The sequence below is a fragment of the Lactuca sativa genome, chromosome 4, assembly GCF_002870075.4.
Source record: "Lactuca sativa cultivar Salinas chromosome 4, Lsat_Salinas_v11, whole genome shotgun sequence".
Taxonomy (NCBI): Eukaryota; Viridiplantae; Streptophyta; class Magnoliopsida; order Asterales; family Asteraceae; genus Lactuca; species Lactuca sativa.
Window position 1 is genome coordinate 540,768 of NC_056626.2, and position 13,235 is coordinate 554,002.

The window sequence follows — 13,235 nt, forward strand, 5'->3', positions numbered from 1 at the left end:
TAATTTTAACAGTAAACAACAAGGTTGTCATGATCGGGATCCTACTTAGGATCGATTTTGGGTTTGCAAGATCGGGATCGTAAAATCGGGATCGAGATCCTAAGATCCCACAAAATAGAATATAATTTTAGTTTATAATATTTAATCATGAAAACTATTTCAAACATTTAGTTTTTCATTCAAAAGTTATAAAAACTTCAAAATATTAGTCATAAGTCATAATAAAAAATGATAAATGGTAGATTGGTAAAGCATAAAAGGCATAAAGTGGTAAAAAAAATTTCATTTGCAAAAAAAAAAAAAATCAAAGGAAAGTAGGATCGGATCGGATCTCGATCCTACGATCCTACCTACGATCTTACGATCTTACCTGCGATCCTACCCCAAATACGATCCTTTTACGATCCGGATCGTTTTTCATACCTAAGATTATAGGATCGTACGATCCTACGATCAGGATCGCGATTTTGACAACTATGGTAAACAACCATCTTTTTTTTTTTTTTTTTTTTGTCAGTTTCAGCCCTTCTACTTAGATTACTAATTTCTGTCATTCCTGGTCCCTATAGTTTGCTTCTTCTGCATTTTTATCCTTCAGTAAACTACATTAGGAGTTGGCAAATCTAGCCCACTTCTTTTGTTAAAATACAATTTGCCTCTGTAACCCTCATTGGTATTCAAATCTGTCTCCAGGTCATTTTACACGTGTTGCTTCTCCTTTGCTTCACCGTTTTTTTACCCAATCGAATTCCGATTTGTGTAATTCTTCTTCACCTTATCTCCACACTCCTACGTTAATCAGCCCTTCCAGTTTCTTCTTTCCACCGCTTATCCAGACCTTCTCTTCTTTTTCTTCCTTCTTCCATTCCTACGTTAATTCTTCTTCACCTTATCTCCACACTCCACACGTGTTGCTTCTCTTCTCTTTCGAAACCCACCACCATCGCTTCGCAACCCACCACCATCATCACATCAGGTTTAAATTTTGGATTGATTAAAGTCCAAAATCCTGATTTTCGAACGTCTGCTTCAAATGCTACAGGCTACTAATCCCTGTTTCATACCGTTTTACTGTTAGGGCTAATCAATTTCTCCTTGTCAAATCGACAAATACATATCGATTGAATTCATCATTCATGGAAATATAGAGCGATTCAGATCAACCCGAGAGTGATTTTGTTTGATTCTTAATAAAAAAAATGGCTCGACTCGGTGAACTAATGGCTTTGTTTTTGCAGGAAAGTGAAGAGACAGAAAGGAGTACGAGAACGATCGTCGACCTTCTAAAGGAGAGAACCATGGACGGCGGCGATAGGTTCCGACGACGGAAGAGTCTTCAAGAACGATTAGAATTAAAGAGTATGGTCGTTTGTTGATCTGCTTAGGGCATCGAAATCGAACCTTCCACCATGAACACCCGAGCCGACGATGATGACGATGTCGTTGACTCGATCCATCAAATAGATGTCATAGACGTCAATCTAACATCGCCGGACACCAACTACGATCCCGGTTGTATCTCTCCGTCGCCTCGAATTTGTTGTCAACATTTGGAGGCAAAGCTTTTGTCTTTCTTCCCTCGCTTAACCTTTTATGTTTTCTAAATCTTAGTTCATTGTTTTCTTTCTGGTGCTTACTTTTGCCATACACATCGACATAACGAAGGAAAAGCATACAGACCACGTCTCTAACAGCTTGCTATGTTTTAGCATACACCATCTGATTATGTTTTAGCGTCTAAAGTATTTGTCAAATTTTCTTTCCTACAGAAAGAATCGAAGAATCTGATTATTGACACATATATAGGCTTCAACACCAACTAGGTTGAGTGGATGACGATACTTCTCTGTTTGGTATGTATTTCACTTTAATATATGTTTTTTTTTGCTGTTTGAAGGTTCAAGAGTTGATGCCTTTCATTATCTGGATACAATTAACTACTTGCCTGTGACATGCTTTTCACTAAAATAGATTGACATACATAAGTACTACAAGGATACAAGTGTTGATATGTTGTTTCACACTCAAATGGAAGATCCCTGTTCAGCATGCATGTCAGTTTATTTTAGTTTTAATTTTTTTAGAGTTCCAAATTCGTCGTCTTTTCATTATTTGAACTTCTTTTGGAACAGATCAAGCAATGTTGCTGTAGACCAGCTTACAAAAAAGATAAGTGCCACCGGTTTAAAGGTGATAATGTTTTATTCATTTTTTATTGAGGATATAAATTATAAGGTATGGGATTCATTAACATGGTCATCAAATATCAAAAACACCATGCCATTGATGGAAAAGGAAAGATAGTGACCAAAGGTGGAGAATATTGTACATTTGACCAAGTTGCCCCTGTCTTAGAAAAAATATAGAAAAATCATCAACAGTCGAAATTAGGAACCGCAAACTCTCAAAGCTTAGAAATCAAGTCTATTTTGTCCCTAATTTTTATCCTGATTGAATACCCCCAGCATGAGACATTCATCACAGTTTTTAAGAAATGGTCTTCTTATTGTTATGCTCATGTGATTTCTTGGTTTTATTTTGGATATTTGTTTTTCTGTGTAATGGAATATGTATTTTGGTAATTTCTTTACAGTCAATTGGGATCTGCTTTCTTGGGCGAGAGGAATGTAATCAGTCTTTCCAATGTTCCTATTACTCACTTTTCATATCCAAGAGAAATAGTAGTTGATAGGCAAGAATTTATTCTTAAGATTAGTAAAGTAGTGGAAACAAGAAGTTATGTTTGTAACATGTATCTACCTGTATCTGTAGTTGTACATGTCATTAAGAGACGGTTCGATAAATCTTTCATCGTCAACTCTCTGCAAGATCAAACGCAAGTGTAAGAATAATAAGCTCTTTTCATTTTTTAAAAAAAGAACTATTATTTTTTAGATATTTTATGTTATCTTTTTCTACTTAAATTACTTGATCATAATTTTGAATGTTGCTATTTTATCTTTTTTCTAAGTTATATTTTATTTTTTGATTGTCTTCCAGGTACAGAGAAGTTTAGGCTCAGAGGCTTCAGTTGCTGTTGGATGGAGAAAGAAACACCAAAAAATGGCTGCAGCAGGAGAGATTATGATACTTTATTTTAGAAATAATTTATTAAATTTAATATCTACAGGCTTGAATTAAAAGCACAGAGGCAGAGAATCTTTCAAATTGATGACTACAATGTTTCAACCCAGATACTTTTTCCAACAACTTATGTCGGGAGTTCTGCCATTTCCTGGAGATTGGTTGAGTGGTCTCAATTGCTCTACTAACCATATAAATCAAAGTACGTTGCTAATTTCTGCATGTAACCTTCATATCATCTATCTCATTCTTTTGATGAATTTTCTGTAGATATTAACATGTGACCAATTGGAAATTTGGGCAACAAGGGCAGATTGATAGATTGTTACAGCTGAAAAAAAAGAAAGCCAAATCATTATCAGGTACATCTGTAATAAATAAATGATAAATATCAAGGGTATTCTTGGTATTTTAGCAGCTACTAATACATGATCAAAGAAAATGCATTCATTTATAAAATCAAAGACAGTACATAACTTATTGTGGGCGATTGTTTAATTTTAATCCAAAAGTTGAAGGTATCAAGATTCAATATATGGAGTTTTTTTGGTTCGAAAAATACGTTCATATATAACATTGTACTTTTAAAGCTAAAAGTATGATGTCGGAAGTGGTAAGTGGATAATTGGATGATATTGCTATAATACGATAGATTTCGCAAAGTAATCTTCTAAAATGTTGAATTTCACCAAAGAAACACTAGGGACAATCGATTCCGTATATTAAATCTTGATATATTGTTGTAAAACGTTGTAAGAAGTGGAACAGAAGCAATATTATAGCAACCGATTCCTATATCTGAACTTATTATAACAGTGGAACATGACATTACACCCTATCTACAACAACCAATTATTGGTCTAAACTTTTTATGTTAATTCACTTCATTAGACTTCCTATCAATAAAAGCAAAGAGGAAAAAAACTTAGTTTATAAAAAGTATAATCTTTTTAAATACTTACACAGTTAAAGTTCCTTTTTAACACCATTAATTTTGCAGATTTAACCATTGAAATAGTTGTTGAACTGAAAATGTCTAGAAGATTTTTGAACTACAAACAATAACTAAATTAATAAAATTTTGCATATTTGATTTTGCAAGGTTAGTATTCAAATGCGAAAATCATAATTTTTGTCATGAAAACATTATTATTATTATTATTATTATTATTATTATTATTTTGGTAGGTGGTAGGAATCTTGAAATACTATATTTACAACAAAATAAAGCTTTTATGTTGTTTAGATGAAGTCTTACATTGAGCATCTTTTTGCCAAAAAAATAGGGTCAAAAGATTGTGATCATGGAAAGGAAAATGAGGAAGGAGGATGCGGGTATCATTCATTGTTTCATAATTTTCATTTTTTGCTCAAATCGTGTTCTTTTTCTTTTTCTTTTTTAAACATTTTATGCTTTTACAATGTTGAGTTTACTAAGTTTTTTCTTGTCGGGTTCTTATTTGCTCCTATCGTCGTTTTATTGCTCTTATGCATCAGTTCAATCAGGTTACACAATATTTTTCATTGGAATTCTCACATTTATAAGGTTTTATCTCCGTTTCACATGTATAGATTCCTCAAAAAAACGCAAACCGGAGGTTGGAAATCTTTAGGGGGTATCTTATTATGCATCACAGGTAAGCGTTTTTTATATAAATTCGAAATTGTCCTTCTTTTGTCTAAAGTGTCAATTTTTAATATAAAATTTTTGTTTTACTTTTATTTCTAGGGTCGGTGGCCATGTTTGCTGATCTTGGGCACTTTTCTCAGTTGGCTATCCAGGTTTGCTGATCTTTACTTCTTTTTAAGGCTAAATAGTTGATACAGATATAACAATTGAGGTAATAACAATTCCGTAGGAATTGGAATCCGAGATTCCATTCCGTGGCGTAATAAACGGAATTCAATTCCGTCTTTTATATGTTATATACTGTTTTTTTAGTTACACAACTATTTACCAAAATGTATCTGAAAGCTGCTGCCTGCTGGTACATACTATTTTTATTATATATATATTAAAGAAATGAAGGAAAGGAACAGTAAAGATCCTAAGATGTTGGCAAAAATGGCTTTTTTCCAGGTTATTCCCTATTTAACCCTGTAGTATTACATTACAGGATTCATGAGATGATGCAGTCGAACAAAAAGAAACTGTTGTAAAAGTGGCTCACATCTTCATACATGAAATAAAGCAACTTAAGGTAGAGCATGAACAACAGGTGGCAGAATTAGAGAAGTTAGTTTTGCCTTTTCACTTGCCCATACCTCTAATCTTTTCTATTAACATGTTTGCTCTTCTTTTACAAAAGTGTTCTGCTCAAGTACAAGAAATATATGGACATCAGTTAGAAACTGCAAATGAATTCATTTAAGAGTAAATTACATGTTGTCCCTGAGTACAGGTCATTTTTTCAATTATAGTCCCAGAATGTTTTCTTTTCAAATTTTGGTCACTTATTTGGGGTTATATAAGAAAATTCACTATTTTTTTGGGGCAAAAAATACTCATCTAACTTGGAAAATGAACCGAAAATGATATAAAAACTTCAATTAAGGACGAATATTGCAAAACATATTACTTGATGACCAAAACCGTTTACTCTGTTGACAGCTGTAGAACAAATTCACAAAAAATGCTTGCGGGCGTGGAAAGTTGGTCGCCTTTCTGACAAGCCATCCTGAAGTAAGTTCATGCTTCTGAATTTTTTTTTTTTTTTTTTTTTTTTTTTTTTTTTGTATTTCAGTCATGTGTTATTATTATATTGAGGTGAGGGAGGGTGCAGGTAAGGGGTTGTTCCTTGATTTAATTTTTGTTGGGATGTATCAAAAAATGACAGACACACAACGCTTCTTTCATGTTCGAGGTTTGTATCCTTCCTATTGCCCATTTTATCTACCACCTCCCAACTTAACCGGTTAATTGCAAAGTTAGTTGCATTCGATTTGTTGCCAATAGTTTGAACTAACATATATTTATTCTAAAATATATTCTTCTTCATGAATGTTGTGAGTTTATACCCACATGATTTATATTAAATCCAAATTTTTTCATTTTTTTAATCTTATATTAGCATGGATGGGAGTTGTATAAATTTTTGAGTGAAGTTGAGTATTTTAACCTTTTGTGAAGCAATACCAATTTATATGGTTTTGTGATGTTGTAGGTCCCAACAACGGAAGAAACCATTTCTAACTTCAGTTTCTTCACTCCTTCAGGATTCTTTCTCTATATAAACGTTCATTTACAATTGACATTCTCTATATAAACGTTGTATATATTTTCATACAATTTGTTTTATAGTTCTTTTATCTTTTTTTTGAGTCTTCGGTACTTCATGATTATTATAAAAAAGCAGGGAATGTTTGAATGCTGATAATATAAAACCAAGAAATGCAAAAAATGTCAACCCCAATGACAATGTTACGTCTTATTGATGGCAAATTAAACATAATGGCAACATAATTTGCTGACAATTTACATTGGCAGGGTCAGATTTCGACAGATTTTGACTAAATGGGTAGAGACGTGTCGTTTAGTAGATACGAAATATCTTGAACAAAGGTTACAACCGATATCATAGGAACACATATGGTCCGTCTGCCCCCCGCGAAGCGGGGGTTACCAATCTAGTTTCAATTAATTTTTTTGAAACTTATTTCACAAATTTAGTTATCAACATACAACAAATGAGAAGACAAACGAGCAACAAGTTGCGCCGCTAAGCATTTTTTGTATGGTAAAGTTATTCTTTTATGAGTACTAAATGGATACAAGTTATATACCATTTAGAGTAAACAGACAATCGATTGTGTGAATCTGCCCTAAGCTCACAACCAAACAAGGAACAGGGAATGAGGCGGAAGTCACACATCCTATTGTTTGTTAGATCTTCACTGTATATAACCCTGATGTATTTATTTGGTACTTACGGAGTTAACTGTAATAGTTCTTTATATTTGATGAAAACATTCTTTAAGAAAATCATATATTTCTTTTAGTAAAAATGGTAATCACAATAGTTCCTTCTATAATCACTTAGTTTATACAAGCTATATATAATTTAATATTGAACAAACAGTTAAATGGGTTAATCTGCCCTAAGCCCACAGCCAAACAAGAAACACGAAGTAAGGCGGAAAGCACACATCCAACTGCCTATCGGATATTAATTACATATAACCCTGATGTATAAACTAAGGTATTATAGAATTAACCACTAAAGGTCCTTTAAGTTATACTGGTTTAGTAAAACGAATTAAACCCTTTTACTGATAAGTTTATAGTTTAGTCTACTAAATGTTCTATCTAAAAAGTATGTTTTTGTACTAGAAAACAGTATATTGAATTTGTATACTATGACCTGACCCATACCTGATACTCCTTATGATTACTTGGCGTATATATATATATATATATATATATATATATATATATATATATATATATATATATATATATATATATATATATAGCTAAGATTGAATAGATAGTTGACTGAGTGAATTTGCTGTAAGCCTACAACCAAACAAGGAACAAGAAATGAAGCGGAAAGCACACATCCTACTGTTTGTCGGACCCGATTAATATATATCCCTGATGTATCTACCGAGGAATCATAAAGTTAGCATTACAGGCCTCCTTTTTATTGAATGTACTAACACTCGACTGTACTGTTTGTCTTTTGTAAGTTTTCCCAAATTTAAGACTATCTTTACTAGAAAATAGTTTGCATTACCTTTTATGTGAGAAGATCACTATATGAATGTAATGGGAAAATGAAAGTATTCAGTAATGTTGTATAAAGTAACTACTGAAACACTAACTACCTTAAAACCAGTTGTTAATTAAGGTTAAAATGTGATGTGGTTATAATCATACCGATCGACACGTGTTTAACACGACGACCTATTGGCGTTGAAACTGATGTGACATTTGTCACCCGTAGACCTGCAAGTCCCACTTTAGCTAGCAACAAGATGCGGGGTGTCAATCCTATATAGATCTATACATAAACTCATGCTCTCCCTCCAGGAGACTCTGGTTACAAAACGCGACCTAACTGAAAGAACAAGATTGATGTGCATGGACAAGGTTTGAAAACTCAAACCTTGAGTGAATGCTTGAGATTAATGTCTGCTTGCTAATAGAGGTTCAAGTCAAGACTGGAAAGACCAGTCAAGTCTTAGATAATAAGTTCAACAAAAGATCAAGACATTAATTGAAGAATGAGAGTAAATGATCAAGGTAAAGTTAATAAATGAAGAACAAGAAGAATGTTTAAATATGATAGAGTCAATGCCAAAAGTGAGTGAAAGATATTTATTTTACTTGTATTGAATGTTTCCCATATATAAGGGAGAGAGTTACATCGAATAAACTAAGTAACTTACACAGGACCTGACAATATAACTATTTCTGACATTCTGATTATCTAATATAACAAAAGGTTGAGTCCTATGAAACGTTACATCAATACAAGGATAATAAATGACAAAAGACAAATAACGTTCTTCTGGATCTGCATACATTCCGAACGTTAGGATCACTTCGGAATGTGTTCCTCTTTAAAATACTCCTCCTCTTCTTCTCTTTAGCTCCGGACAGGTTCTGGAGCACTTTTCCCTTCGGAACCAACACACTTTGGAATATGTACATAAGATTGCTAGAGGTTCACTTTCATGTTCCTACACTAACAAGTGTATTGCTAAGCCGTGAAGTAGTCTCACATTAATGTTATCTTGTTCTTGTTATCGTATGTTCCTTCTGTTATTGTTATTGTATATTCCTCCCTGTTCTTGTTATTGTATGTTTTGAACCCCTAAACTATACCTATTATAGTTTACTAGTATGCTTGTTTTGAAATGTCTCTGATTTGTAGATAAGACTCAATTATCTACTGAGTTATGATTGTACTTTAAAAACAAAGTTTTATAAATAACTAAGTAACATAACTTAAAAGAGTTTTTGATTTGATTTGATCACTTATAAAAGCATAAGAAATCCTTTAATGTGATGGTTATCACAAATAAACATTTACACAATATCATTGTGTTCAACTTGTATTTCCCCCTTAAAAGCATTTAAAACATGTAAAAGATTGATTATAGGGGCATCAACTCACCTTATGTGGGTGATTCAATTGAAGATTCGTGTAAGGATGAGAAGTTCCACGAATGAATTCCCGAGACACAAATGAGTCCTAGATGACGTATAATGGCATATATATAGGCATGTAATTAGTGTTTAAAATGACTAACATGCAAGGAAACAACCTTAGGGACTAGGAAACACTTGTAAGGAAGTGTTACAATCACATGTGATTGATGAAAGGGAGTTTATGGCCTAAGGAAGATGTGTTCACGACCACAATTGAGTTTACGGCCATAATACATGAGGTGTTCACGGCCCAAACTTGATTCTATGAAGTTGTTGTGGTCCTATTCTTGGTCTTAAGGAGGTTCACGGCCAAAATCATGACTTTAAGAAGGGTTTACGGCCAAAGGAAGAGTTTACGGCCGTAAACTCTTGAAGATCAAGCTTTTTGGTTCTTGATTCACGCTAAAAGGGTGTTTGTTTCATGAGGTTTCAAGAGTTTCTAGTGGTTAACAAGAATGTGGAAAGATACTTACGATTTGTAAGCCTTTGGGAGTTCACGACCACCAATAACAAGTGTGTGTTCTTGGTGTTCTTTATGAAAGATGATGATCTTGAAGATCTAGACCAAAAGTGATGATTTCATGGATAAAACCAAAGGGTTTCACTTGATCAAGAAGGATATCAAGTAAATATGGAAGAATAACTTACACTCTTGAAGTTCAAGGAGGATATCCTTGATGATACTTGAGAGAGAATGGGAGTTCTTGACTTGAATATGTGAGAAACGAAGCAATAATGAAGTAAATCAATATATATATATATATATATATATATATATATAGAGAAGTGATTGCGGCCGAGGAGTTCATGGCTGAAGCCTCGTTTACGGCCGTGAACCGAGGGTTCACGATCTGAAGTGGTTTACGGCTCGCAGGTTTACGGCACAGAGGAGTTTGCGGCCATGCGAAGGTTCTCGTTTCTTTTAAAGCTAATCTCTTCCAAACCTTAATACTCTTAGTTAATCTAGGCTTCAACACTTATAACCCAATAAACCATCTAATTTAAGGCCATGGAAGGATTAAGTTTGACCAATGATGACTTAACGAGAATAAAAAATTTGTGGGTTGTCACAGTGTCGAGCCGTCATGATGAAATGCACTTCCATATCTTGGACAATTTTACTAAAAAGGGCCCTTGCCAATGTACTTTGAGATTTCGGGGTGTCCTTAGTAATAAAATTTCTAAGGCCAATGTCCGGAAGCTTGTTACGAAGAAAAGCTAAGGCTCAAGAATAATCAGAATCCATATCATATATGTCGCTATCCCGTAAGATGTGGTCTTGCAATACCCAAGATTGGGACCTTGAGGCAACAAAAGCATATGAGGTAGCCTCTACTACCGAGTATAAACCCAAACTACCAAACCTAATGAGTAGAGAAGCAATTCGCCACTATATGTCACTAAATAAAGGGGCACCACAAACCATAATGTCCTCAATCGCCCTGCGCAACCCATTGTCAAAGAACAAAGTCGCCTCTTCCACGTGAACGGGTTGACACACCCTTAGCCCAAAGAAAATTTTTGCAATACCCATACAAGACCGAAGTAGAAAGAGCTCACTCTGCGGGTCAAACAATTGTGGAAGAATGCGCATCAAATTTACAACAATTTTAGCTCTCTTTTTGGCTAAGCTGCTAATGAAACTAGCATCTCTACTAACAGCTCCCCCAAGAAGTTTCACCCCCAATGGCGGCCTCCTGATGCCAACTGGGAATAGCCCCTCACGCAACTTCCTACCATCACACGAGGGCCAAAAGAGCTCGATTTTCTTGATATTCAACTGAAGGCCTAATTTTGGGCCAATAAGCTTAATGATGTCTAACGTTTTGGCCACCTCCTATGAATCTCCAAAAGTGTGTCGTCATCAAGGTACTATGCATGTAGAAGAAGCTCGCAATTGTCTCTAATATTATGCAAGAGCGGGTGCATACAGAAGGATATTTAGACTGTGTTTGGTTGTGAAAAATATTTTTTATTTTCTTGGAAAACTTTCTAAAACTGGTTTAGGAGTTCTCCTTTTCCTTTTTCATTGGAAAAAAATAAAAAAAATGTTTGGTTACAAATTTTCGATTTTCATTTTCTGCTTAAAAAAATTAAAAAACATACTGTATTTGCTTGTGTATTTTCTATCAGTTTTCATTTTTCTATTTTTTGTTATTATAAATAAAGTAAGGAGTTTGGTAGATAGGGTGGGGTGGGGTGGGCTCAAATAGGTTAGGGATGGGTGGGACAATGTAAGTTGGGGGGTGTGGGTAGGTAGGTTAGGTGGTGGGGTAAAGATAGTGATATAGGGGTGGAGGTGGAGGTGTGGGGTGGGGATTGGGTGGGTAAGCAGGGTGTGGGTGGGTGGGTGGTATATTGTGGTAAAGGTGTAGAGTGCATTGGGTAAGGTGGGGGTGGTAATAGGGTGGGATGGGGTATAGGTGTTTATATATTTTAGAAAGACTTTTGGAATTCCATAACTTGAGGAAAAATTATGGAGTCCATTAATTGACATTAAGATCAAGAATTACATTAACAAACAATTTCCAAATAATTCCTATGATCTACTAAAACTCATAAACATGAACATTCAAATCAACAATCTCAAGAATCATATAAACACATATAAAACTTGAAAATTTGATGATAACCATTGAAAATGGATTAGCATAATCATTACCACATCAAAAACAGGTTTTATCAGTCCAAGACAGTTTAGGGTAATGATTCTAGTCCATTTCCAGCAGCAAAACTCGAAAAACTCGACGCAGGGCCTCCTACTCGCCGAGTGCAAGGACCTACTCGCCGAGTGCAAGGACCTACTCGACGAATAGGATGAACTTACACTTGGACTCATCGAGTCCCCCCATGGACTCGGCGAGTTCACTGTATAGATTGCAGAATTTCGACTTTTTCAAGCAGTTTGCATCAAGTATACAAAAAACAAGCCTAGGCTCTGATATCACTGATGGGTTTTGAGCATTTTAACACTCCTATGGTGTACATGCAACCCTAGAAACCTTGGACCTATTTTTTCTCTAATATACATGTAAATATGATTTTTCCAAGGTTCTCATTCTAACTAGCATACAACGGGGTACTTGTAATATAAAAATTAGTAGAATGACATACCTTTCTTGTTGCTTGGATTCCTAAAGACCTTGTGAGCCTAGCACACCAAATGTGATGCCTCAAATTCTTCACACAACACCACAACTCTTAGAATAACTTGAGAGAAGTACACTTGAGCACAAAATCGGCTAGCCCTCACCCTTTTAGTCTTAGATGTCGATTTTGCTCCCTATGGGGTTCTTTATATAGTGTGTAACATGTAGGGTTACACCATGTAAACCCTAATGTGCATGGATTTTCATTTCCCCCATGATCCATGGGTTTTAACCTCCATGGAGCACCCAATGGGTCCTAGCCCAATCTAGTGAATCATGGACCATAAGCTCACTATATAAGAATGAAATATTTACATAATCAATCCCCATATATTTAATTAGTCTCTTTTGATCACAAAATTAATTCCAAATTAATTCTTGATCAATATTAATTAAATAATATGATTTCATATTAATATATTAGAATATATTAACAAATCATAAGTGTCCTTATTCTCATTTTGTCTATCCAATTGTTGAGATGTCATGCAACCCAAATGGACCATGCCAAGTCGGGTCAAGTACATACTAAATATAGTTATGGACTTAGACACCTTATCCAACAAAGGAAAGGATCACTTCAAAGATTAATGGAGGGATGTTAGTAACTCGATTGCGAGGATGTTTGGTATATTGGAGCAAGGGGTCGGTAACTATTTGACGATGGTACCTACACCTCCTTTTAGTATCACGTTTGTATAGGAGGGCGAGGATCATAGAGTATTATGGTGGTGGCCACATTTCCATCCCTAAGGATGATGCAGTATTAGCACCCGAAGAACCGGGTCAACGAGTCTGACCAAGACATGAGCCAGTTCGAGAAGATCCACCGGTAATTCCGGTGG

The 13,235-nt window shown here is 34.8% G+C and overlaps 2 long non-coding RNA genes across 13 annotated transcripts; both read left to right on the forward strand.

The window, feature by feature from the left end:
• The first annotated feature begins 731 nt into the window (after positions 1–731).
• On the forward strand, positions 732–2,692 carry LOC111920457 (uncharacterized). Its single transcript, XR_002859889.3, has 4 exons — positions 732–1,853; positions 1,972–2,054; positions 2,133–2,190; positions 2,594–2,692. It is a non-coding gene; the product is annotated as an uncharacterized LOC111920457 (long non-coding RNA).
• Positions 2,693–2,766: 74 nt separating this feature from the next.
• Positions 2,767–6,405, forward strand: LOC111920455 (uncharacterized). Of its 12 annotated transcripts, none has more exons than XR_006189986.2 (11): positions 2,767–2,842; positions 3,001–3,286; positions 3,355–3,446; positions 4,371–4,419; positions 4,657–4,721; positions 4,814–4,866; positions 5,202–5,320; positions 5,394–5,486; positions 5,696–5,767; positions 5,852–5,948; positions 6,249–6,405. It is a non-coding gene; the product is annotated as an uncharacterized LOC111920455 (long non-coding RNA). The 12 variants fall into 12 exon arrangements; XR_002859880.3 differs by having other exon boundaries at positions 5,868–5,948; XR_006189988.2 differs by having other exon boundaries at positions 5,394–5,458.
• The last annotated feature ends 6,830 nt before the right edge of the window (positions 6,406–13,235 follow it).